This window comes from Lissotriton helveticus, chromosome 5_1 (assembly GCF_964261635.1).
Source record: "Lissotriton helveticus chromosome 5_1, aLisHel1.1, whole genome shotgun sequence".
NCBI lineage: Eukaryota > Metazoa > Chordata > Amphibia > Caudata > Salamandridae > Lissotriton > Lissotriton helveticus.
Window position 1 is genome coordinate 28,443,488 of NC_136065.1, and position 26,708 is coordinate 28,470,195.

General features: G+C 48.7%; 1 long non-coding RNA gene across 1 annotated transcript in view; it reads left to right on the forward strand.

Annotated features, from left to right (window-relative positions):
* The first annotated feature begins 2,571 nt into the window (after positions 1-2,571).
* Positions 2,572-26,708, forward strand: part of LOC144754100 (uncharacterized) — a 49,288-nt gene continuing 25,151 nt past the window's right edge. The window contains exon 1 of the long non-coding RNA XR_013594660.1: positions 2,572-2,637. This is a non-coding gene — a long non-coding RNA (uncharacterized LOC144754100). The remainder of the gene's footprint in view (positions 2,638-26,708) is intronic.

Sequence of the window (26,708 nt, forward strand, 5' to 3'; positions counted from 1 at the left end):
TCTGTGTGTCTGCCCCTCTCTGTGTGCAGTGGGTGTGTCTGTGTGTCTGCCCCTCTCTGTGTGCAGTGGGTGTGTCTGTGTGTCTGTCCCTCTATGCGCGCTTGGTCTTCCTGGTTCATGTTACAGGCGCAGAACAGGACTGACTCCTCTGTTCCTATTGTCTCCTGTGCTTTACCTGTACGTCTTTCCCCTTTCTCAGCTCAACATACGAGCCGAGCTGCCTGCGCTGCTCCTGTAAGAAGATCAATAAACAAACTTCTCACCTGAACCTCTGTACGAGTGTGTAAATACAACACACAGTCTGGCGTCTGGGGGCTTCGAATCAGTCAGGGGCGTGTCACGCACAACGAGTGAGCGAGAGGCGGGGCCGTGCGTGATCCTCTGATTTAGGACCGGCGTCGGGGGCTGCTCGTGGGCCGAGGGGGCCGCACACTCGACTCGTTATCACAGGAGCCGCGGCCGGTCGAGCCCCTCAGCTGAGGAAGAATCTGCTCCAAACCTAAACCAGGAAGAATCTGCCCCAAACCTAAACCAGGAAGAATCTGCCCCAAACCTAAACCAGGAAGAATCTGCCCCAAACCTAAACCAGGAAGAATCTGCCCCAAACCTAAACGAGGAAGCAGCGCGGACCGAGGGTCAGCATTCAGCCGAGTCTAGACCGAGCAATGCGGGGTGAAACTCGGGCAGATCAAAGACACTGGATTGGATAACAAGGACAGAGAGCGCCTCGACTGACTCTACTCTGAGCTATTAAAGAAGAAGAAGCGCCCAGTAGAATCCATCACCGGATGCACAGACACTCCCGGGGAGTTTAGAGATGGAGACAGGGTTGAAGGTGAATACAACGGGGCTATCCACACCCACCAGCCCAAGGAGTCAAGAGAGGGCTTTAGGCCCCTTTATAATTCAACACACCCTCCCGAGAGGCGCCAGGAACACCCTCTTTCTTCCCTTTCATTTGCCCAATCTTGGAGCTATTGGCACAAAAAGTGACACACACAAAACACTTCACAGCCGAAGTGATTCCTTTCCAGCTAACCAGGCCAGCGCCCCCGGGCCAATGAAAGGCGCCTCTCTCGGTCCGAAGGCTCCGGTTCAAGCTGCGCCCGCAGAAGTCTCCAACCCTCAGCCTCTCGGTGTCGATGGGGCGCCAGGCAAACTGCGCTCTCTTTCCATCCGCCTTTAACCCCAAACATACCCACCCCGGGATTCATATACCGAATACACGATGAACTACAGCCAGGCTAATTACCAAACGTTACTAACGCAAAGACTGTAGGGCTGGGGCGGATTGCAGCCACTAAATGACTAAGCTCCCAAGGATTGTATATTTATTCCAAACACTCCCACCGCAACAGGTGCTGCGACCCTCTCAGCCTTACAGAAAGGAAGGAACGATCTTATTTGGGGAAACAAGAAGCCTGACATTATCTTAACAACACTCACTGGGCGTGGTTTGGGGCTCATAACCTGGTGGAATAGAGTCAGGCAGCAGAGCCGGCTCCAGGGTCTAATGTCCGAGAGAAGAGACGGAGAAACATTGGGGCTTCAGGGGCCAACAAGAGGCGGGGGGCACATCTGGCCACTTCCCTGGCTACTCAGGGTCAATGACCTCGAGGCCTCTCCTCAGCGCCAGTTTCTATGGCGACACCGCTGGTCTGGGATTCACCTGCAGTAAAAACGGGCTCACGACATTCCCCTCCCCACTTACACCCAAAATATCCAATCCCGAATTGACCCCCGACCTCAAAGGTACCCCCTCTAGGCCATTGGCAGGCTGTAAAGATACAGGCGAGGAGGGGGCTCAGGAGGAGATATGCTCCTCTGATGAACTGAGGAGGGCGTGGGGTCTACAGGAATCGAACAGATGCACACAGGTGCAACCTTGGATTTCAAGAGTGGCAATAAAACAACAGCCTGTAGGTTATTGACACCACTGCTGCTTCCAAGACCAATGATCAGAATATCACAGATCTATACCCACAATTCCAAGCAGCCCCAGGTACACGGGTCAGACATGATGGAAGGGAGAGTTAGACCAGGCACTTACAGACAAAGAACGGAAGGACATTTGGCAAAAGGCGTATTCAATAGCACGCGCCTCGGCAAGCAGAGAAACAATGATGGAATAAGCAGCGCACCGGTGTTACACGCCAGCCAGATAACATATATGGGGCCTCATTTATGGGATTTTGGCATAGGGCAACGCAGCAAGTCGCCATGCCGCGTTGCCTTACGTCAAAGTGAAAGGACATGAGTGCACCATTTTTATTCAATACAGTGCATTCCTGTCTCTACCCCCTGACTGGTGCTGTTTCCGCAGCTCAGCATCAATTCAGGCACCCTTGCATCACGGTGCAGGCAGTGGCGGTCCCTCCGCTATGGCACCCAATGCAGTCATGCGCCCTTACCTTTTCTCCATGCAGGCTGCCATAAAACCTGCATGAGGAACAGGCCCACCCTCCAGCCCCGGCTGAGCGTCGTGTCACGGCACTCAGACCAATTACAATGCTGCATGGCAGCGTTGTGATTGGCTGCGGAAGTATGGAAGCCCTGGGCTTCCTGCTTCTCACAAGAAGCCAGGAATAGGACGGACCGGACACAGGAGATGTGGCCAGCCAGCCGGCCGGCCGGGAGGTAAGTAATCTGTTTGTTTTACACCTATTACCTGCTCCAGCCCCTGCGCCCTCACCCGCCCCACTGCTGCTTCTAGGTAGCAGCCGCGACTGGGTGCAAGGTTGTATCTGTATTCTTCGCAGGATTGTTTTTGTGCAGGAAGGGACACCTTCTTGCATCAAAACAATCAATACAGGTGTTTTCTTCCTTGTATTCCCTGCTTAAAAAACAAGCATTTCTTAATGCAATAGGACTTGTATTTACGAGAGTCCTATCACATTGGAAACGGGAGGGTGGGGATCCAGGAAGGCACAAACGGGAGTGGGGAGGGGGTGAAGGGGGAGGCCAAAAAGTCACGGACTGCAGGAGGGGGTGGGGGGAACAAAAGACAAAAATAGTTTCAGAGTAAAGGGGCAAATAGCCAGGGAAGGATATAAAAGACAACAGGGCCATCAGGAGTTGAAAACAAATCAAAAGGCAGCATTTAGGAGTAAACCCAATCAAAAATATGGCTGGAAAGTGGGCGGAGCTTCCCCCACTATACTGTATACAGCATCTCTCTGACGAGACAGCGCATGCGCTGCCTAGTCTGAGTCATAAAAATGATTACAGTTAAGGGAGTATCTTTATTAAATGATAAAGAAACATTTACCACCAGGGTCCATGCCTGGTCGGTGATCAAAACTCAACCATACCTAGAAGCAGGCTTGTCAAGAATATTGAAAGTTGATTTCATGTGTTTTGGCAAAACCCCAGGTGAAGAAAATGAATAGCATAAAATATCTACAAAAACTCTCTATAGACTGTGTAACATAGGGGAGGAGAACACTATACACATTACATGTGCATGCCTGAGACAAATTACCGAAAGAAGAAATGCGGAAAACATTTTTTAATGAGCGGGAAATCCGCACTTGTAGGCAGGCTGTCATGGCATGTCTAAAATCTAGAGACCCAGTGATCAACTGTTGTTATACAAAATGTTTAAATATTACCGGAAAAAAACTATTAGATGCAGCTGGGCTTTGGCTTTCACATGAGATTGTAAAAAATAAGTGAAGTTTATATTGCAATATTTTGATCATTTATAACCTCATGTCTAATTTCTATGTAGCATTGCTAATATCATTGCATTTTTAAAACAGCAGAGCACATATGCACTTTAGGGACACAAAATACCTCCAGGTATCAGGAATAGCCAGATAAAAAGATCGTGTTTCCGATATGTAACGCTGTTCACATTTTACAAACAGTATATGCTTTTATAAAAGCTTCCTTCTTTTTCTATCATTTTGAAATAATATTTGATGAAATGTGTTTGATGTGTAATCTTTGCAAATTCTTTGTTCTTTTTTTGGTGTTTGTTGTGGTTTTAAATAACTATGCATAAATAAATAAATAAACAAAACTCCTTCTATGTGCTCTGCGGAACCTGACTCCGAGCCTTGGTGCAAACGTGACGCAAGGCTCTCATAAACATGCCCCCATTGGTGTCCTCCAAAAACAACCCTGTGCTGGAGAGGCTGTGAAATCCCAGGAGCAGTCACTCACCTGCGGTCACTGTCCCAAGCTGACGAGGGACAGGAAGGAAGTACTTGATGATGTCCACAAATTAAGGGCAAAGGAGATATATATATATTTTGTTGGTCCTTCCTAATAAGCTGACTTACCAGTTTCACTCTATCAGGGCAACATGAATTGCCTTGTCCTTGTACTCTGCTAGCCAAGTGAGTCTCTCTTATTGGGGGACTGAATCCCTGGTCACAGAGTTTGGCTTCCCCACATCCGGGGCCTGTTAGGGATGGAGACACAGACTATGGCCTTGGAATTGCAAAGAAAGAACTTGCAACAATAGGAGTCCCATTTGTCACGCTCGTCTCCTCAAACGTCCGAGAACTGACCTGCCCAGTTACTTGCAGGTTCCCCCATCTTACAGACACCAGGAGAGGCCACAACTATTGGGGAAGAGGGGGCGGAGCACAGAACACTGACACCGGTTAGTGTGGACAACGCCGCTTTATTGAAACAGGTGCAGATCACATAAAAACCGGGGCCTTTTGCCTTACAAAACTAAAACCTCAATACACAAAAATGCTCACATATGTCAAACTAAACACAACCCCTAAATGTCTCACCCCCCACCCCCAACAAAACCTAATTCTGCAAGTCTCTGATTGCAGATCTTCTTCACATCTTACAGGCACCGGGAGAGGCTGCAACGAATGTAAACTGGGTCGCAGAGCTAAGGCATCAGACAGAATTCATGCAATGCGGGGTGAGAGGCTGCAACGAATGTAAACTGGGTCACAGAGCTAGGGCATGGACAGAATTCATGCAATGCGGGTGAGAGGCTGCAACAAATGTAAACTGGGTCACAGAGCTAAGGCATAGACAGAATTCATGCAATGCGGGGTGAGAGGCTGCAACTAATGTAAACTGGGTCACAGAGCTAAGGCATCAGACAGAATTCATGCAATGCGGGGTGAGAGGCTGCAACTAATGTAAACTGGGTCACAGAGCTAAGGCATAGACAGAATTCATGCAATGCGGGGTGAGAGGCTGCAACGAATGTGAACTGGGTCACAGAGCTAAGGCATAGACAGAACTCATGCAATGCGGGGTGAGAGGCTGCAACTAATGCGAACTGGGTCACAGAGCTAAGGCATAGACAGAATTCATGCAATGCGGGGTGAGAGGCTGCAACTAATGTGAACTGGGTCACAGAGCTAAGGCATAGACAGAATTCATGCAATGCGGGGTGAGAGGCTGCAACTAATGTAAACTGGGTCACAGAGCTAAGGCATAGACAGAATTCATGCAATGCGGGGTGAGAGGCTGCAACTAATGTAAACTGGGTCACAGAGCTAAGGCATAGACAGAATTCATGCAATGCGGGGTGAGAGCCTGCAACTAATGTAAACTGGGTCACAGAGCTAAGGCATAGACAGAGTTCATGCAATGCGGGGTGAGAGGCTGCAACGAATGTAAACTGGGTCACAGAGCTAAGGCATAGACAGAATTCATGCAATGCGGGGTGAGAGGCTGCAACTAATGTGAACTGGGTCACAGAGCTAAGGCATAGACAGAATTCATGCAATGCGGGGTGAGAGGCTGCAACGAATGTAAACTGGGTCACAGAGCTAAGGCATAGACAGAATTCATGCAATGCGGGGTGAGAGGCTGCAACGAATGTAAACTGGGTCACAGAGCTAAGGCATAGACAGAATTCATGCAATGCGGGGTGAGAGGCTGCAACGAATGTGAACTGGGTCACAGAGCTAAGGCATAGACAGAATTCATGCAATGCGGGGTGAGAGGCTGCAACGAATGTAAACTGGGTCACAGAGCTAAGGCATAGACAGAATTCATGCAATGCGGGGTGAGAGGCTGCAACTAATGTAAACTGGGTCACAGAGCCAAGGCATAGACAGAATTCATGCAATGCGGGGTGAGAGGCTGCAACTAATGTAAACTGGGTCACAGAGCCAAGGCATAGACAGAATTCATGCAATGCGGGGTGAGAGGCTGCAACGAATGTACACTGGGTCACAGAGCTAAGGCATAGACAGAATTCATGCAATGCGGGTGAGAGGCTGCAACTAATGTAAAGTGGGTCACAGAGCTAAGGCATAGACAGAATTCATGCAATGCGGGGTGAGAGGCTGCAACTAATGTAAACTGGGTCACAGAGCTAAGGCATAGACAGAATTCATGCAATGCGGGGTGAGAGGCTGCAACTAATGTAAACTGGGTGACAGAGCTAAGGCATAGACAGAATTCATGCAATGCGGGGTGAGAGGCTGCAACTGATGTGAACTGGGTCACAGAGCTAAGGCATAGACAGAATTCATGCAATGCGGGGTGAGAGGCTGCAACTAATGTGAACTGGGTCACAGAGCAAAGGCATAGACAGAATTCATGCAATGCGGGGTGAGAGGCTGCAACTAATGTGAACTGGGTCACAGAGCTAAGGCATAGACAGAATTCATGCAATGCGGGGTGAGAGGCTGCAACGAATGTAAACTGGGTCACAGAGCCAAGGCATAGACAGAATTCATGCAATGCGGGGTGAGAGGCTGCAACGAATGTAAACTGGGTCACAGAGCTAAGGCATAGACAGAATTCATGCAATGCGGGGTGAGAGGCTGCAACGAATGTAAACTGGGTCACAGAGCTAAGGCATAGACAGAATTCATGCAATGCGGGTGAGAGGCTGCAACTAATGTAAACTGGGTCACAGAGCTAAGGCATAGACAGAGTTCATGCAATGCGGGGTGAGAGGCTGCAACTAATGTAAACTGGGTCACAGAGCTAAGGCATAGACAGAGTTCATGCAATGCGGGGTGAGAGGCTGCAACTAATGTAAACTGGGTCACAGAGCCAAGGCATAGACAGAATTCATGCAATGCGGGTGAGAGGCGGCAACTAATGTAAACTGGGTCACAGAGCTAAGGCATAGACGGAATTCATGCAATGCGGGGTGAGAGGCTGCAACGAATGTAAACTGGGTCACAGAGCTAAGGCATCAGACAGAATTCATGCAATGCGGGGTGAGAGGCTGCAACTAATGTAAACTGGTTCACAGAGCTAAGGCATAGACAGAATTCATGCAATGCGGGGTGAGAGGCTGCAACTAATGTAAAGTGGGTCACAGAGCTAAGCATAGACAGAATTCATGCAATGCGGGTGAGAGGCTGCAACTAATGTAAAGTGGGTCACAGAGCTAAGGCATAGACAGAATTCATGCAATGCGGGGTGAGAGGCTGCAACTAATGTAAACTGGGTCACAGAGCTAAGGCATCAGACAGAATTCATGCAATGCGGGGTGAGAGGCTGCAACTAATGTGAACTGGGTCACAGAGCTAAGGCATAGACAGAATTCATGCAATGCGGGGTGAGAGGCTGCAACTAATGTAAACTGGGTCGCAGAGCTAGGGCATCAGACAGAATTCATGCAATGCGGGGTGAGAGGCTGCAACTAATGTAAACTGGGTCACAGAGCTAAGGCATAGACACAATTCATGCAATGCGGGGTGAGAGGCTGCAACGAATGTAAACTGGGTCACAGAGCTAAGGCATAGACAGAATTCATGCAATGCGGGGTGAGAGGCTGCAACGAATGTAAACTGGGTCACAGAGCTAGGGCATCAGACAGAATTCATGCAATGCGGGGTGAGAGGCTGCAACGAATGTAAACTGGGTCACAGAGCTAGGGCATCAGACAGAATTCATGCAATGCGGGGTGAGAGGCTGCAACTAATGTAAACTGGGTCACAGAGCTAAGGCATCAGACAGAATTCATGCAATGCGGGTGAGAGGCTGCAACTAATGTAAAGTGGGTCACAGAGCTAAGGCATCAGACAGAATTCATGCAATGCGGGGTGAGAGGCTGCAACTAATGTAAACTGGGTCACAGAGCTAAGGCATAGACAGAATTCATGCAATGCGGGGTGAGAGGCTGCAACGAATGTAAACTGGGTCACAGAGCTAAGGCATCAGACAGAATTCATGCAATGCGGGGTGAGAGGCTGCAACTAATGTGAACTGGGTCACAGAGCTAAGGCATAGACAGAATTCATGCAATGCGGGGTGAGAGGCTGCAACGAATGTAAACTGGGTCACAGAGCTAAGGCATAGACAGAATTCATGCAATGCGGGGTGAGAGGCTGCAACTAATGTGAACTGGGTCACAGAGCTAAGGCATAGACGGAATTCATGCAATGCGGGGTGAGAGGCTGCAACGAATGTAAACTGGGTCACAGAGCTAAGGCATCAGACAGAATTCATGCAATGCGGGGTGAGAGGCTGCAACTAATGTAAACTGGTTCACAGAGCTAAGGCATAGACAGAATTCATGCAATGCGGGGTGAGAGGCTGCAACTAATGTAAACTGGGTCGCAGAGCTAAGGCATAGACAGAATTCATGCAATGCGGGGTGAGAGGCTGCAACGAATGTAAACTGGGTCACAGAGCTAAGGCATAGACAGAATTCATGCAATGCGGGGTGAGAGGCTGCAACGAATGTAAACTGGGTCACAGAGCTAAGGCATAGACAGAATTCATGCAATGCGGGGTGAGAGGCTGCAACGAATGTACACTGAGTCACAGTGCTAAGGCATAGACAGAATTCATGCAATGCGGGGTGAGAGGCTGCAACGAATGTAAACTGGGTCACAGAGCTAAGGCATAGACAGAATCCATGCAATGCGGGGTGAGAGGCTGCAACGAATGTAAACTGGGTCGCAGAGCTAGGGCATCAGACAGAATTCATGCAATGCGGGGTGAGAGGCTGCAACTAATGTAAACTGGGTCACAGAGCTAAGGCATAGACGGAATTCATGCAATGCGGGGTGAGAGGCTGCAACGAATGTAAACTGGGTCACAGAGCTAAGGCATCAGACAGAATTCATGCAATGCGGGGTGAGAGGCTGCAACTAATGTGAACTGGGTCACAGAGCTAAGGCATAGACAGAATTCATGCAATGCGGGGTGAGAGGCTGCAACTAATGTGAACTGGGTCACAGAGCTAAGGCATAGACAGAATTCATGCAATGCGGGGTGAGAGGCTGCAACTAATGTAAACTGGGTGACAGAGCTAAGGCATAGACAGAATTCATGCAATGCGGGGTGAGAGGCTGCAACTAATGTAAACTGGGTCACAGAGCCAAGGCATAGACAGAATTCATGCAATGCGGGGTGAGAGGCTGCAACGAATGTAAACTGGGTCACAGAGCTAAGGCATAGACAGAATTCATGCAATGCGGGGTGAGAGGCTGCAACGAATGTAAACTGGGTCACAGAGCTAAGGCATAGACAGAATTCATGCAATGCGGGGTGAGAGGCTGCAACTAATGTGAACTGGGTCACAGAGCTAAGGCATAGACGGAATTCATGCAATGCGGGGTGAGAGGCTGCAACGAATGTAAACTGGGTCACAGAGCTAAGGCATCAGACAGAATTCATGCAATGCGGGGTGAGAGGCTGCAACTAATGTAAACTGGTTCACAGAGCTAAGGCATAGACAGAATTCATGCAATGCGGGGTGAGAGGCTGCAACGAATGTAAACTGGGTCACAGAGCTAAGGCATAGACACATTTCATGCAATGCGGGGTGAGAGGCTGCAACTAATGTAAACTGGGTCACAGAGCTAAGGCATAGACGGAATTCATGCAATGCGGGGTGAGAGGCTGCAACGAATGTAAACTGGGTCACAGAGCTAAGGCATCAGACAGAATTCATGCAATGCGGGGTGAGAGGCTGCAACTAATGTGAACTGGGTCACAGAGCTAAGGCATCAGACAGAATTCATGCAATGCGGGGTGAGAGGCTGCAACTAATGTAAACTGGGTCACAGAGCTAAGGCATAGACGGAATTCATGCAATGCGGGGTGAGAGGCTGCAACGAATGTAAACTGGGTCACAGAGCTAAGGCATCAGACAGAATTCATGCAATGCGGGGTGAGAGGCTGCAACTAATGTGAACTGGGTCACAGAGCTAAGGCATAGACGGAATTCATGCAATGCGGGGTGAGAGGCTGCAACGAATGTAAACTGGGTCACAGAGCTAAGGCATAGACACAATTCATGCAATGCGGGTGAGAGGCTGCAACAAATGTAAACTGGGTCACAGAGCTAAGGCATAGACAGAATTCATGCAATGCGGGGTGAGAGGCTGCAACAAATGTGAACTGGGTCACAGAGCTAAGGCATAGACAGAATTCATGCAATGCGGGGTGAGAGGCTGCAACGAATGTAAACTGTGTCACAGAGTTAAGGCATAGACAGAATTCATGCAATGCGGGGTGAGAGGCTGCAACGAATGTAAACTGTGTCACAGAGTTAAGGCATAGACAGAATTCATGCAATGCGGGGTGAGAGGCTGCAACGAATGTAAACTGGGTGACAGAGCTAAGGCATAGACAGAATTCTTGCAATGCGGGGTGAGAGGCTGCAACGAATGTAAACTGGGTCACAGAGCTAAGGCATAGACAGAATTCATGCAATGCGGGGTGAGAGGCTGCAACTAATGTGAACTGGGTCACAGAGCTAAGGCATAGACAGAATTCATGCAATGCGGGGTGAGAGGCTGCAACGAATGTAAACTGGGTGACAGAGCTAAGGCATAGACAGAATTCATGCAATGCGGGGTGAGAGGCTGCAACGAATGTAAACTGGGTCACAGAGCTAAGGCATAGACAGAATTCATGCAATGCGGGGTGAGAGGCTGCAACTAATGTGAACTGGGTCACAGAGCTAAGGCATAGACAGAATTCATGCAATGCGGGGTGAGAGGCTGCAACTAATGTGAACTGGGTCACAGAGCTAAGGCATAGACGGAATTCATGCAATGCGGGGTGAGAGGCTGCAACGAATGTAAACTGGGTCACAGAGCTAAGGCATCAGACAGAATTCATGCAATGCGGGGTGAGAGGCTGCAACTAATGTGAACTGGGTCGCAGAGCTAGGGCATCAGACAGAATTCATGCAATGCGGGGTGAGAGGCTGCAACTAATGTAAACTGGTTCACAGAGCTAAGGCATAGACAGAATTCATGCAATGCGGGGTGAGAGGCTGCAACTAATGTAAACTGGGTCACAGAGCTAAGGCATAGACAGAATTCATGCAATGCGGGGTGAGAGGCTGCAACTAATGTAAACTGGGTCACAGAGCTAAGGCATAGACAGAACTCATGCAATGCGGGGTGAGAGGCTGCAACGAATGTAAACTGGGTCACAGAGCTAAGGCATAGACAGAATTCATGCAATGCGGGGTGACTGGAACAGTCATAAGGGTGGCCACTTCATGGACTTACACTGGAAGCTAGAGGTCACATGCAAAGAACGTATGTTGTTGGAGGGTCGGGGTGGGTCGTTATAATGTGTGCATTATATTCCGGTCGCTTGGTTGTAGGCACTACTACACAGTATTTATTTTTGCTTTTGAGACAACAATAAAGAACATTGTTCTATAAAGATGTGGATGTGAATTACTCATAACCCATTACTTCCCATTCAAGATGAGTCCAACCAGAACTCAACTATCTAGACCTTTGGGTATTGCTGGCATGCCACTGGTGGAAATTACGTGTCCAACGGATGAAATGTTGGCAGCTTTCTTCCCGGTTAAGGCTTACTTACCCCTACGGGGACTACAGTCCACACTGATGTGTGTTCATCAGCATGCCAACCCCATCTGCGCTTTGGAGCCTCGAGCTTCTCTCTGGAACCCACATACCTACATATTGTGAGATGGATTCAGTTTGCACGTCAGGAGTTACATTGTGTTTCTATAAGATGACACGTATAGGGTATGGGACATAAATAAATATCATCAATAGGGTGATGGGTGGGTCAGGTGGTGTGTAGAGTGCTACTTTAATCCAAGAGGCTGCTGGTAGTAGTCAATGAGAGGGTGATGTCAGCCGCCACTGGGTGGGGCTGTGCGGTAGATTTCGTGGGAAATCAGATGGATTTGGGGAAAATGCAAGAAATATGTCCATTAACCCCTTTGCCGCGGGCAAATTCCGCCATGGTGCCCGGGGGGGGCGGGGTTGGGCGTGGCGCTCGGGTACTCAGGACAGCTCATGGCCATCATGAGTCACAGTAGGCATGTGCTCATGACGGCCGGGTGCCATACAAACTCCGCCCACTGATTAACTTTCCCGCACAAGCAGGGAATTAATACCGCTTGTGCGGAGCAGCAATATTCGGACGGCTCCCGCCATCATGAGCACACGCCTACTGTGGCTCATGATGGCCGGGAGCAGTCCTGAGCATGGAAGGAGTGAAAGGGAGAGTGAGGATGGAGGGATGTAGGGCGGAGACACAGTACTTTGGTGTTATAGGATCATATCAAGAATGGCTGGATGGGCTCATGTTATTATATGGAATGTGTAGGGTTTGAACGGTGGAGCATAACACAAAGGTGGTTAAGGTGGTTAGATGTCCATAACATGGCATCCTTTGTTAGCTAAACACTCACACTGTCACAGAACTATTATTAGAGTTGTACAGTGGAGACTGGAATGCATTATCTGTGGGGTCAAAGTGAGAGGTTAATGGTCGCACATGGAATGTGTGCCATACGTCTGCTTGAAGAGCTGAATCTGAGAAAGTCAATGTTCAGTCTTAAATGTTATGGTTGAGAGTTCCACAGGGATGAACCTTGCACATGGATGGCCCTTATGCCGCATTTGTTGTAGTAGATCAGTCATGGGGACAGAAAGTTAAGATTGAATGATCTTAATCTTCTGTTTGGAAAATAAGGTCCAAATTACTTGGCCAGGTACACCACCCATGAAACACTTTCTGATTCAGGATTATAAATGAGCTATTTACATTATTGGGAGCCAGTGAAAACAGTTCAGAATGTGTGATGTGGTTATACTGTTTGCACCCATACAGAAAATCAGTGGCATGCATCCGCACTATGGATTTTGTGGTTTAATGTTCTTTGGTGTCTGTACAATAATCAAGGTGTGGAACTGGCAAAGATTAGGTATATTTTCTGACAGAGGGGAAGGAATGGTAGGACGTACATGTGTAGACTTAAGTGGTTGAATGCTGGATTGGAGACAGTGTTAATTTCAGGTTTGAAGGAGGGCTCAGTGTTGAACAAGAAAGATGTACAGTATAGTGGCTGGATCACAGATTCTCAGACCATTAGAAATGCAAGGAGCTTGGCTGAGAGTCACCACGAGCAGGATCACAGTGTCCTCTCAGTTCAAGCATTGCCATAGCCTGAGGCTGAACAAAGACATCTCTGGAGCCATCCACAGTGTTGGGTATAGAAAGCCCATGGGCTGCAGGTGCCATGCTTACATCACAGGGTGTGCCCAGACGTGGGTCCCTTGCTCACTTTGCCACTGGATTGAAGATAGCCTGGCTGAGGAGGGTTATCCCAAACCAGTCCTAGGATGCTTGTTCCGGTCCAGGGAAGACCTGGCTTGGCAGTTCGGGCTGGACTGTTCCCTTGAGGCACAGGGTCAGACTGATTTGCATATGGCCATGTCTGACCTGGGGTGGTGGAGTGAGCTGAAGAATAATGATGGATTAAACCCAGATCAGTTGACTGGGGGTGAGTGCTCGCAATGTTCAACACTCTGTCCATCAACCCCTTTGGTTTTGCTTTACATCACATTGAGACACCACAAAGGAACAACCAGGGTATGCAAAAATGCTTCCAACTTGGAATCTATATGTTGCCTGAACTGAATACCCTCTTCCGATGAGCTACTGATTTACAAATTCCTCAACTAGGGCAGTATCCAATACTTTTTAGGATGAACGGAGGAGTGAGGAGGGGGGGAGAGCATTGTCGCAGTGCAGTCATTGTTACATACACAAAATAACAAAGCCACCTAGGTGAAGAGTTTTCATTCCAAAAAGTGAAAAGAAAGATCTTATTTGACTATAGTACATCCAGGTAAGGATTCCGTCCAAGAGATATTTTAGGGAAGATTTAACAACACTTGCAACAGGGTGGTCACAAAACGGGATGCAAAACCACTCTAAGGGGCCGATTCCGATGTCGAATGGACTCAGGTCCGTCCGACATCGGTCAGGAGCCGTAACCGACCGACCTGCTGTCGTCGGTTATGGCCCCTGCTAGTACGATGCGACCAAACCCTGTTCGATCGCATTCGTATGCTTCACAATAGAAGCATGCATTCCAAGCGGAATGCATGCCTGCATTGTGTAAAGCAGGGGTGCAGTTCTTCCCTGCACCCTGTGGCCGGCACCCCAAGGTGCCAGCCACCGGGTGCAGGGATCAACAGAGGGGCACCATAGGTGCTTACAGGCCACTATTTGGTGGCCTCGCACCCATGGGGGTCCTGCTGGGAGCTCCCAGAGGCAGTTTCCGACTGCCTTTTCAAAAACTGCCATTGTTCTCTCTCTGTCGTAAAGAGGTGACCGGGGGAGTACTAAAGGATTTCCGAATGGCAGACGGGCTCTCCGAGCCAGTCGTAAGCCATCCGGAAATCCGAGTCGGATCCCATTCCGACCGAGCCCATCAGAATGGCTTTGACGGAAAGGAATCTGGCCGACACGTTCCGATTCGGAGCCCTTCCAATCGGAATCGGCCCCTAAGGAAAAGTATTTGCTTTCCAGTGCAAAAGTTGTCTGTAAAGTAACGCAATAAGCTTTTTGCGCTCTTTGCAATATTTTGAGTCAAGGGGACATCCCATGGGTGCTACATGGGTGCTCCTACTCTGACACCCATGGTTGTTGACGTAAAGCCCCTCTACTAAAAATGGTAGACACAGAAAATTGCCACCTCCTTGAGGCAGAAGCTATCAAGGAGAAATTATTTTATTTCTTCAAAACAAATTTTGTGTAAGACTTTTAATTACAGTTTTACACCAAAAAGGAGTACAGTTGTTCGCCCCTCTTGTGTCCGGGGGTGGGTACAGGCTCAGGCATTTTGCAAATTGTGTGTACAGAGGTAACGTTAACATTATCACTACATAGCCTTTGCCGTAAACAGTTACAATAGTCACATGTCCCCCCATTGAAACTTTACCCTTCCTCCGCTCACCCCAACTTGCAGGCAGTAAGCCTCCATTCCTGGTGTGTGTCCTGGCCATCCAGGCCCATGCAGCCCACCAAGGACAGTACTTGGGCGTCCACCCACCCCGTCGACCCCCATTGTGGTGCACTCAGTTAGCTTCCATGGAGGTGCAGTGAAGATGTCCACAAGGGCACAACTGCCATCGCTGGTCAAGGCACTGAAGGGATCCCCTCAGTCCCCCAGACACCTTGGAATTGGGGTGTTGAAGCCGTTCTTGATCCCCTTGGATGTTGATCCCCTGGATGCATGGTGTCACAGGCTGCCCTTTTAAGGGGGGGGGGGATAGGTTCCATGTAGCAGCGTAGTGACCGCAGCCTTCCCCAGAAACAGCCTTATCCAGGTCCACAAAGTGGATTCTCCAGAGACTGTTCTTGATCCCATGGGTCAACATATCCATCCTTAGAGTCGAGCCTTGGGCAGCCCAAGGCACAGGGTTGCATCAAGCAGTCATTCCTCTTGATTTTGTTGTCTGTCGTCCATCGAGGGCCTCGAGTCCCGCCGCATGGCTGGGGGCATCGCAAGGGGAGGCCCACTTTCCGGAGAGCCTCCGGCGCTGCAGCCCCTTCTGGTGCAGTATCCAACTAATTACAATAAGAAGAAATAACAACCCACCTCCAAATCTATGCTGATATCAAGAGTCAAAAATGAAATCCAACAACACAGAAATTCTATATATTTGAAATATCTCTATTACTTTTATTTATTCAAAATACATAATTTGAAAGCCGTGATTTAAGCATCAATACATACAAAAAAAGTATCCTTCTCCCAAACTGTACCATCACACAATCAGACTTCTCACATACCACTCATTCCTTGGAAATCATCCTCATTCAAAACAGAGCCTAACTAAAACCCTCGTACAGTCAGCCTTACAGAACACTAAAACCCAAGGAGGAAAGATACGCCCTCACAACAGTGCGTAAATGATTGAAGTTTGAAATTGGTCTAACACAAACCAACATCTATAGGCCAGATATACATTAGCAGTTTTATTCAAACATCTGTTCAAAATGTTTAATACATTTATCTTTTGTATACATCAAATGGAACAATGAAACCCAGAAAGAATAGATTTCCCAATTATTAGTTCATCTTTGATTCGGTGTCTGAATGGCTGAAGCGCAGGTGTTAAACCAATTTCAAACTTGGATCATGCGTTCAATGACTTTGCATCTGGATGGTATCCTGCTGAATGAGAAGGTTGTGTTGCAGTGGCTACTTCTTTCATTGTGTTTACTGACCTTTCCCTCAGATGTGAGTACCACGCCTGTCTGGCCCAAGTAGGAGCTACATGGAGCATTATCATTGGTACCCAAGACATCTTCTGCACTACGTACAAAAGTGGTAAAAGTGGGAACCATCCACAGATATTCCTGGCCATTCATACTACAGAAAATTCCCTTTGAACTGGGCTTCTTTATTGTGGCAAAGAGATCGGTGTTTGGTATTTTTGTGTCTGAAGGACTGGCACATTCAGCTCCTACACAAGTCTTCTCATGATGTCTGCAAGATCATTGTCCAAACTCATTAAAAGTCCTGGCAACCAGTGTACGTGCTTTGTCAGTGACAATTGCCTTGTTTCTTGCACTAACCTGAACAACCAATATGAGTGTGTCACCTTGCTTTTGTGATGTTTTTGTGAGCTTTATCGGAGGCCTACCAATCATTAATGGAGATATTAACCTCCCCCCGCCCCGTGCCCCAATATGTGCTCCTCGTCCCATCTGGGATGCTTCAGTAGTAATGGTCATTTGCAACTGTGAGTCTACAACAGATCTACCCTACATGAATATGTGTGAGTTCCACCACTGTAAAGATGATTCTGTTTTAGATGTGTCTGCCACTAACAATAGATCTTGGTAGAACTGACTTGCTTGCAATCCCTGCATCCGCAGCATTTACTGGGCAAATCCTGCTGCCGTTATCCTCAAAAGAGGCTTTGCTTCCGCACTGTCAGCCACTGAGACAGTGTTTTCAGTAACATTGCTGTTTCTTCCAAGAAGTGCGGAAATTGGTGTGCTCTTGTGTTGGTTTTTCTTGGACGGTGATGATGGTGCAAATGTTCAAATTCTATTCAATACTTGTTGGTGAAAGTGTCCCACACCCACTTCCTTCAATTGCTCGGGTAAAACCTCAGCTGGTCCGCGACAAGTATATTGTGTTTGGGTGAATGAAGTATGTGAAATTGTTGATAACAGTCAATAGCACGATCTCCTTCATGGTAGAGTGAATGCAGAATCTGTATCAGTATAAATGCAAGTCTGGGCAGTGAACTCCACGCTGCTCATGGAGTTTTCTGCACTCCGCATTACACAGGGCTCCCGGAGTCCTGAAAAACTCCGCTCTGCGGAGCAGAGTTTTTTTCCTCACTCATATTCGTCAACGTAAAGTTGGCGACCGCAAGCGAGGACAATCTACCTCCCGGCGAGATTTTTCCTTGTTCGCGATCGTCGACATCAAGTTGTCGAGAGCAAGCTTGGGAAATCAACCTCCCAGCAAGATTTCTCAACGTGGGTGGTCAGATTTCTCATTGCGAGTGAGAAACTGTCCGTTTGTGTTGAGAAAGCTGCCGCTCGAGTAAAAATCTACTCGAGTGGCAGAAAGGAAGCAGCACCCACTTGCGCTGTGCATGGTGCTGTTCGCGATGTTTGCACAGTGCGGACAAGCATCTGGCACTGAAAATTACAGTGAACGACATTTATCTAATGCACTCCACCGCTTGCGGAGCTTCACGTCTCGTGCCGGAGGTTATTTGTACTTCGCGGAGTTCCGCATAGTGGAACTCTGCCCAGGCCTATGAATGATGATTTGGTTAATAATTGTTGTTTAAACTGCATTTGAAATGTACTTCCTCATTATACCAGGATGTGCAGGCCTCCTTGTTAGCAAGCATACAAAAATCAAATCAAATCAGGTGTTTATTAGGCGCGACTTATCACCCGTAAGGGTCTCAAGGCGCTGGGGGTGTGAGGGGGTTCGCAGGTTCCAGTTCATCAAGAAGGGGGTCTGTCAAAGAGCCAGGTTTTGAGGTTTCTTGCGAAGATGGGGAGAAATGTTATCTGTCTGAGGTGGAACAGAAGGTCGTTCCGGGCATTGGCCGCACGGAAGGAGAAGGAGCGGCCTCCCGATCTGGTCTTTCTGGTGTGGGGGACCATGGCGTAGGAGAGTTTGGCTGATCATAGGGTCCTTTGGGGTACGTGGAATTTGAGTTGGCTGTTCAGGTATGCTCGTCCAGTGTCGTGGAGGGCCTTGTGAGCGTGCGTTAGCATCATGAAGGTAACTCTAGCTTCGATGGGTGGCCAGTGGAGTGTGCGCATGTGCTGGGGGATGTGGCAGTGGCTAGGCAGGTTGAGGACGAGTCTTGTGGCGGCGTTTTGGATGTTCTGTAGCTTGTGGGTGAAGTTTTTGTTTATTCCGGCATAGAGTTCGTTGCCTTAGTCGGGCCTGCTGGTGACCAGGCCTTGAGTGACGGTTTTTTTGTGTTCGAGTGGGATCCATTTGAAGGTATTACGTAGGAGACAGAGGGTGTGAAAGTAGGAGGACGAGACGGAGTTGATCTGGCGGTCCATTTTGAGGTCTGAGTCCAGGATGATTCCCAGGTTGCGTGCGTGGTCCGAGGGGGTAGGCCGGCTTCCGAGGCCAGGGGGCCACCAGGTGTCATTCCAGGCATCTGGGTTTGGGCCCATGATGAGTACTTCCGTTTTGTTTGTGTTTAGTTGTAGGCAGCTGTTTTTCATCCATTTGGTGACAGCTTCCATGCCTTCTCGAAGGTTGTGCCTGGCGGTGTTGGGTTAGTTGGATAGGGAGAGAATGAGTTGGGTGTCGTCTGCGTATGACACAATGTTGAGTCTGTAGGTTCTGATGATGGGGCGAGCGGATCCATGTAGACGAAGAGAGTAGGGCTGACGGAGAACCCCTGGGGGACTCCGCATGTGGTAGGTGTAGGGTCTGAGAGGAAAGGGGGGAGTCTAACCTGCTGCGTTCTGCCGGAGAGGAAGGAGTGGATCCAGCCGAGGGCCTTGTCTTGGATCCCTGCGTTGTGGAGTCTGCATATTAGGGTGCGGTGAGAGACTGTGTCGAACGCTGCTGAGAGGTCGAGGAGGATGAGGGCTGCTGTTTCTCCTTTGTCCAGTAAGGTACGGATGCCGTCTGTTGCGGCAAGAAGGGCGGTTTCCGTACTGTGTTTTTTTCTGAAGCTGGATTGGGAGGAGTCGAGGATGTTGTGCTCTTCGATGAATGTGGCGAGTTGGCTGTTGATGGCTTTCTCGATGACTTTCGCTGGGAATGGGAGCAGGGAGATAAGTCTGTAGTTTTTTAGGTCAGTGGGGTGCGCCGAGCGTTTCTTCAGGAGCGGGTTGATCTCAGCCTGTTTCCAGTCGTCAGGGAAGTAGGCGGTTGCCAGGGAGTGGTTGATGGTGTGGCAGAGCATGGGTGCGAAGGTGTTGGCGGTTCTGTTGAAAATGTGGTGGGAGCAGGGGTCCGTGGGAGTAGATTGACTTCATTGTCTTCATTGTGTCTTCGGTTGTGAGGGCTGTCCAGTTGTCGATCGCTGGCTTCAGGGTGTTAGGGGTGGTAGGTGAGTGTTCAGTGCACTGGTTGTCTTTGCCGAAATTGTCGTAGATACTCTTGATTTTGTGGTGGAAAAAGGTGCTGAGTTTGTCGCAGACATGTTGTGAGGGAGGGATGTCGCTGGACTCGCTGGTGGGTTGGGTGAACTCCTTGATGATGTTGAAGAGTTCTTTGCTGTTGTGTGCATGAGTGGAGATTCTGTCTTCAATCACTTTTTTCCTTGTTTTTCTGATGAGTTGGTGGTGGGCGTTGGAGGCGACTCTGAAGTTGTTGTGGGCTTCTGTGGATTTGGTGTTCCTCCAGGCCTTTTCGAGGTGGCAGCAAGTGCGTATGGACTCTCGAAGTTCGGTGGTGAACCATCTAGCTTTTTTGGCGTTGGTGTTGTTGTTTTTCTTGAGGGGAGCTATGGTATTGGTGCTGTCAGAGATCCATCTGTGCAGGGTTCGGGCTGTGGTGTTGGCGTCGTCGTTTTCCGTGATGGTTGGGGTGGAGTTGCTGCGTGATGAGGTTAGCTGGTTGTCGGTGATTTTGGTCCAGTTTCTTCGTGGGAGCAGGTGCTGGTGTCTGTGGATGGTGGGTATTCTGAAGGTGAAGTGGACGCATCGATGGTCAGTCCATGGGAGTTCGGTGGTGTGGCTGAAGGTGATGGAGTTTCCTGTTGTGAAGAGGGGGTCGAGGGTATGTCCTGCTGAGTGCGTGGATTCGCTTACAATCTGGCGGAGTCCAATGTTGTGGAGGTTGTCCAGGAGGGATGAGGTGCTGGGGTCCAGTTGGTTGTCGAGGTAGAAGTTGAGTTCTCCCAGTAGTGTGTAGTTGGTGGACGCAATGGCATGCGGGGAGATGATGTCTGTGATGGAGTTGGCGAAAGGTCGGCGGGTTGGCGAAAGGTCGGCGGGTAGTGCTGTCGGTGGCATGTTTGTGGAGGGATCGTACGTTGAGGAGGATGCATTACAGGGTCTTAGGTTCGGTTGTGTTCCTACAGGCGGATTGCGCTGGGTCAGTGGTCTTGGTGGTGCTGCAGGTGTGCCGGCAGTGGTGACAGCTGAAGGGTCCTTGGGTGTCGGCTGGTGATGCTAGCTTGCAGTTGTTGTTGCGGCCTGGGTTGAGAGTGTGGAGTGCCGCTGGGTTATAGCATTGGCGGTGCAGAGAGCCAGGATTTCTTGCGCTCATCGTAGTCGGGTCGTGGATGGGCACAGACGGGATTGCCTTTGGCGCCCCGGCGGCGCGGCCGTGCAGTGGCCGCCATTACGTAGGGGTCGGGACGGGCTGGACAGCTGGGAGGCGGGAGAGAGGAGGGGAGCTTGATTGAGCTGGTCGTACTGGTCGTGCTGGGGGGGGGAGTGGCTGCGGGGGCAGCAGCGGCAGGGAAAAATGGGCTAAAAAAGGCAAGAGGAAAAAGGTAAAAAGAGAAAGAGAAAAGTGCAAATAAGGCAGCAAAAGTGCAAGAAACAGTGGAGGAAAGACACAGAGAACAAAGGAGAGTGAAAGGGGGAGATTGAGATGAGGGTAAAAACAAGTGAAAAATGGAGGCAGCTGCGAGGGAGGGAGAGCAATTTCACTGACAATGAGTCAGAGGTCTTGCTCGCCTATCCCCACAGTGGCTGCCATTAAGTAGGGGTCGGGGAGGGCTGGACAGCTTGGAGGCGGGAGCGGGGAAGAGAGCTGGATTGGGTCAGTCGCACTGATCGTGCTGGGGGGAGGGGCCACGGGGTCAGCAGCGGCGGGGAAAAACGGGCTAAAAAAGGCAAGAGGAAAAAGGCAAAAAGAGAGAGGAAAGTGCAAATAAGGCAGCAAAAGTGCAAGAAAGAGTGAAGGAAAGACACAGAGGACACATGAGAGTGAAAGGGGGAGACTGAGATGAGGGTAAAAAACGAGTGAAAAGTGGAGGAAAGATACAGGTGAGTGAAGGGGGAGCTTGAAATGAGGGAAACTTCAGAAAATGGATGTTGAGACCCAGAAGGAGAGTGAAGGGGGGGAGATAGAAGTGAGGGAAAAACGAGTAAAAAAAGGAGAGAAAAAGGGGAGCAAGAGAATGGAGACAGAGGTCCACCAGGGATGAGGCGCAGGTGAAACCTGTGGGTGGAGGAGGGCCTTGAACACCAACAGTTGAGAGTGCAGGGGCTCGGGGGGAAGGCCTCACTTAATGGTGGAGCTGCGAGGGAGGGAGAGCAATTTCACTGACAATGAGTCAGTGGTCTTGCTTTGGCTTTGGTACTTGGAAAGAGAAACTCAGAATCAATTAGGTCAGCAGAAAACCTTTTGCCATGTATTTTAGTTTCAATGACTCTTGGTGATTTCTTCGGAGATCAAAGAGCATCTTAAGCTTCTATTATCCGAAGTTTCTGCTTAAACATATGACATTTATATGGCCTCCGTGAAGAAATCATATAAAGGAAACGCAATTTGGGTAGGAGGTAGCATTATATGCTCAATAATTCTCTGAGTAAAAGCTACATTGCACAGCTACATTGCACTGTCTTGCAATGACTAACTTTTTTGCTTTTGTAACATACAAGTTTAAAGACTGAGTAAGTGGAGAGAGTGATTCTTCTTTTATATTTCTGGTGCAGCGGTCAAGAAATACCTACTCTTGGCCTGAAGCTGGAAGAGAACTGGACTGAACTCCACATGACAACCCCAGGCACCAAAAGTAAGGGAGATATTCTCCAAGGGTAACTTGGGTGGAGGACGGCCCAGCACTTAACCAGCTGAGGCATAACACAGGCCCCCTGCATCCCCCGCAGTGCGGGGAGGGGGGGCTCCGAGCTGCAAGGGGCCCCCTCAGGACTCAGAGAGCATTAGTGCAACCCAAATACCTGTAATACGGGGTCTGAACGCGAATATTGCTCTGTTGTTGTGCTTGCTACATAGGGTGCTGTCAGAGGAGTCTGGATAGGTGGGAGCTGCATGAGACAGGAGGGTTGGGTAGAAAGGGTGGTGTCTCGCGGATGAAAGGTGTGTGTACTCTACAGTATATGGCATGTGGGTTGTAGAAAGGTGCACAAAGGAGGAAATAAACAAGAGTGTCAGGACCCTGAACATAGGCCCAGTTAGAAAGAGTGCGTGGAAATGAGTCTTGTTAATCCAGCCGCAGCAGCTCTTTAACTCGCGTCTCCAAGCGCGCATTGGAAGAGTGGCCCAAAGAAAGGTCAACAGGTGAGAGTGAGGGGTACTCTCCTCCCTCCCTCCTTGCTATTATATATATCAAACTTGCTGAAGGACCCTCCCTACCCCTTCCTTCCATCACCCCCTAACTCTGTCCCTCCCTCCATGGGATGAGCTGCAGCACAAGGCAGGCAGGTCCTTCTGGAGTGACAAAGCGTCAGTAGAAATGCAGGATAAAATATCCAAGATAGAACCCCAAGGAAAATAGATAACTGTCCATGCTATGCAGAACCAACATGAAAACAAGCATTGGCATAGCCAACAGATCTCGCCTGTGGGACCTCATAAGTGTTTAGCCATGCAACAGATGGTGTTGTTGCACCAAGGATATTCTGCTGCATAACTAAACACTTATACGGTCCAAAAAGCGAGCCCTATTGGCTATACCAATGCTTGTTTCTCATGATAAGAGTTTAAAGATAGCCATCCACAGGGGCCCCGTGATGGAAGTACCCTGGCCTGCAAGGAAGCACACTCTGATAGGATTGTATTTCATTTTACAGGGATATTGATGGGGTATTCACTGGCAATGAACCTAGAATGTGAGCAATGTTTCCTGGCACATTTCCTAAAACGAGTCTTATGTTTCCTGACACAGGGTTAGTGACAGACACTTTCCTTCTGAGTGCTATTGCAGCACACTTGCATATATTGTCAGTATACAATGGCCTGGGGCAATGGAATTATGCAGCAGTGGAGCTGGGAGATTTTCACATAAATATAGATTTGCCTCATTTGCTACATAACCCATCCTCTGCCACATAATCTACAGATGTTAACCCATAAATTGTTTCCAGCTCAAAAGGTTTAAAAGTTACAAAAAATGCAATGAGGTGTTGCCGCGCAGAGGAAGGCCCACTGCATTGGACTGCACGCCTTCCTGTTTCTTATTGCTATATTTGGCTGTTAAACTGGTACTAATGAGGTGCAACCAATGCCCAGAATGTTACCAAGTTTAAATAGAATTACCTAAAAAGTAACAGCATTCAAGCATGTGCTGCATTACCCCGCATAATTTGCATTTTCTTGCTGCATAATTGACTCAACCCTGCCACATAATGTGGCCCACCCCTGCCACATAACTCAAGTGGCCCTGACAATGGCTGCCTCTGGGGTCTGCGGGTCACTCTTTATTTTGATGCTATTTTTTGGCAGGATTCTTTTTATGGGATATTGATTGACAGAGGAGCTGTAAGTTATATCTTCACACATGATTATTTATAACCATACTTTTCCATTCAGGTGCAGGATTCTGTTTCTACATTAATCGCCTTATAAAGTAGAGGCCCATCCGGTGTATGATGCCACAGTCTATCACAACACTCGGCAGGCGTCAGAGTAACATCCTATAATGGTAGCTAGAGTTGCAAATGGGAGAAACGTAATTGCTTTCCCTCTACTGTACGACCACCTTAATGTACAAATCTTCAGGGTACCCAGCAAACATAAGCATTGGGCTTTTTCAGATTATCCTTAAAAGCTTGTGGCTTCTTGGCACTTTCTTTAAATGCGCAATAAACTGCAGGGTCTGCCCAACTTTGTGCTACAAAAGCGTTTGCTGGAGAGAGGGAAGGAGTTATAGTTACACACAGAGGGCCTCATTTATGAGGCTGTGCGTCACTTTTACGCCGCCGGTGCGTCACTTTTTGTGACGCACCAGCAGGGTAAATAATGTGCCTTGTTGCACCATATTTACAAAGTGATGCATCTAGGTAGATGCGTCACTTTGTAAACCCCTGTACCACATTATACCTGCGCCAGGTATAATGTATGCAAGGGGGGCATATTGACGCAAGGAAGGGTCGTAGAAGTGACGCAGTGAAATTTATGAGATTTCACTGCGTCACTTTTAGGACGCTGTTGCGTCAAAATCTTGCGCCTGCCTCACAGCAGGCGTAAGAATGACGCAGGCCCTTTCACATGTGGCTTGCCCCATGTGAAAGGGCGCATTGCTGGAGTTGCGTCACTTTTGTGACACACTCCAGCAATGCGTCACTTTTGCGCTTACAGATACGTCAGAAATACTGACGTATCTGTAACTCCTTGCGACATGATACGTCATACATTAATTATGACGCATCATTAGTGTCACAAGGAGTGCGCAGTGAAAAGTGACGCATCGCTGTTTTCACGCAGGGATGCGTCACTTTTCATAAATGAGGCCCAGGATTTTGACTCAATAAGCCTGTTTGCTCAGACTCTAGTGACTGACTGCACCCTCTACCTCTTTGGTTACTCAGCAGTACTAGAGAGCACAACCTGCACTGTAGTGAACCTGTTATCTGATCTATTGCCTGTGGCACCTCCTGCGGACAAGTGGACTGGTTTGCCAAGCGGATAAACCACTTCTGCCGGCTTCATCTCCCTCAAATATGCATGACATCTGAGGACGTGTGCGAGGAGGAAACATACACAGAGAAGCGCCTCCCGTGGCAACAGGTCGGCGTGCTTTTAGGAGCTTTGCCTTTGTTGACCTGCCCGCTGCATCGACCTGGCTACCAGGCGCGCCCAGACTCCCAAACACCCAAACACCTCCAGCCCAGTTACTCTGCCAATAGGCCTTATAAAACAAAGCCGCGAGTGGTTTCTTTTCCGAAGCACATCTATGAGCGCCATGCAGAGACACTTCAAACCACTCTTCGAGATCAGCCTCAAGGATTACTTTAGACCAAATGAAAAATAATCTCTTAACACACCGATTACCTTTCAGGAGAAGCATGGTGCTGGAACAAAGAATACAAACCTGAGCAAAACACACACAGAAGCAGCAAGGTGATTATTAAAGATTACTATTACTCCAGAGAGTGCAAAAGTACAGAAATTGTTGGATAGCGTAGGGATAAAAATTACTATTCCCAGTCCAGAGAGTGCAACAGTAGATAAAGCGTTGGATAGCGTAGGGGTAAACATTACTATTCCCACTCCAGAGAGTGGAACATTAGGGAAAGTGTTGGATAGCGTAGGGGTAAAAATTACTATTCCCACTGCAGTGGGAGCAACAGTAGGGAAAGCGTTGGATAGCGTAGGGGTAAAAATTACTATTCCCACTCCAGAGGATGCAACAATAGGGAAAGCGTTGGATAGCGTAGGGGTAAAAATTACTATTCCCACTCCAGAGAGTGCAACATTAGGGAAAGTGGTGGATAGCGTAGGGGTAAAAATTACTATTCCCAGTCCAGAGAGTGCAACAGTAGATAAAGCGTTGGATAGCGTAGGGGTAAACATTACTATTCCCACTCCAGAGAGTGGAACATTAGGGAAAGTGTTGGATAGCGTAGGGGTAAAAATTACTATTCCCACTGCAGTGGGAGCAACAGTAGGGAAAGCGTTGGATAGCGTAGGGGTAAAAATTACTATTCCCACTCCAGAGGATGCAACAATAGGGAAAGCGTTGGATAGCGTAGGGGTAAAAATTACTATTCCCACTCCAGAGAGTGCAACATTAGGGAAAGTGTTGGATAGCGTAGGGGTAAAAATGACAATTCCCACTCCAGTGAGTGCAACAGTAGGGAAAGCGTTGGATAGCGTAGGGGTAAAAATTACTATTCTCACTCCAGAGAGTGCAACAGTAGGGAAAGCGTTGGATAGCGGGAGGGTTAAAATTACTATTCCCACTCCAGAGAGTGCAACATTAGGGAAAGTGTTGGATAGTGTAGGGGTAAAAATTACTATTCCCACTCCAGGGAGTGCAACAGTAGGGAAAGTGTTCGATAGCGTAGGGGTAAAAATTACTATTTCCACTCCGGAGAGTGCAACAGTAGGGAAAGTGTTGGATAGCGTAGGT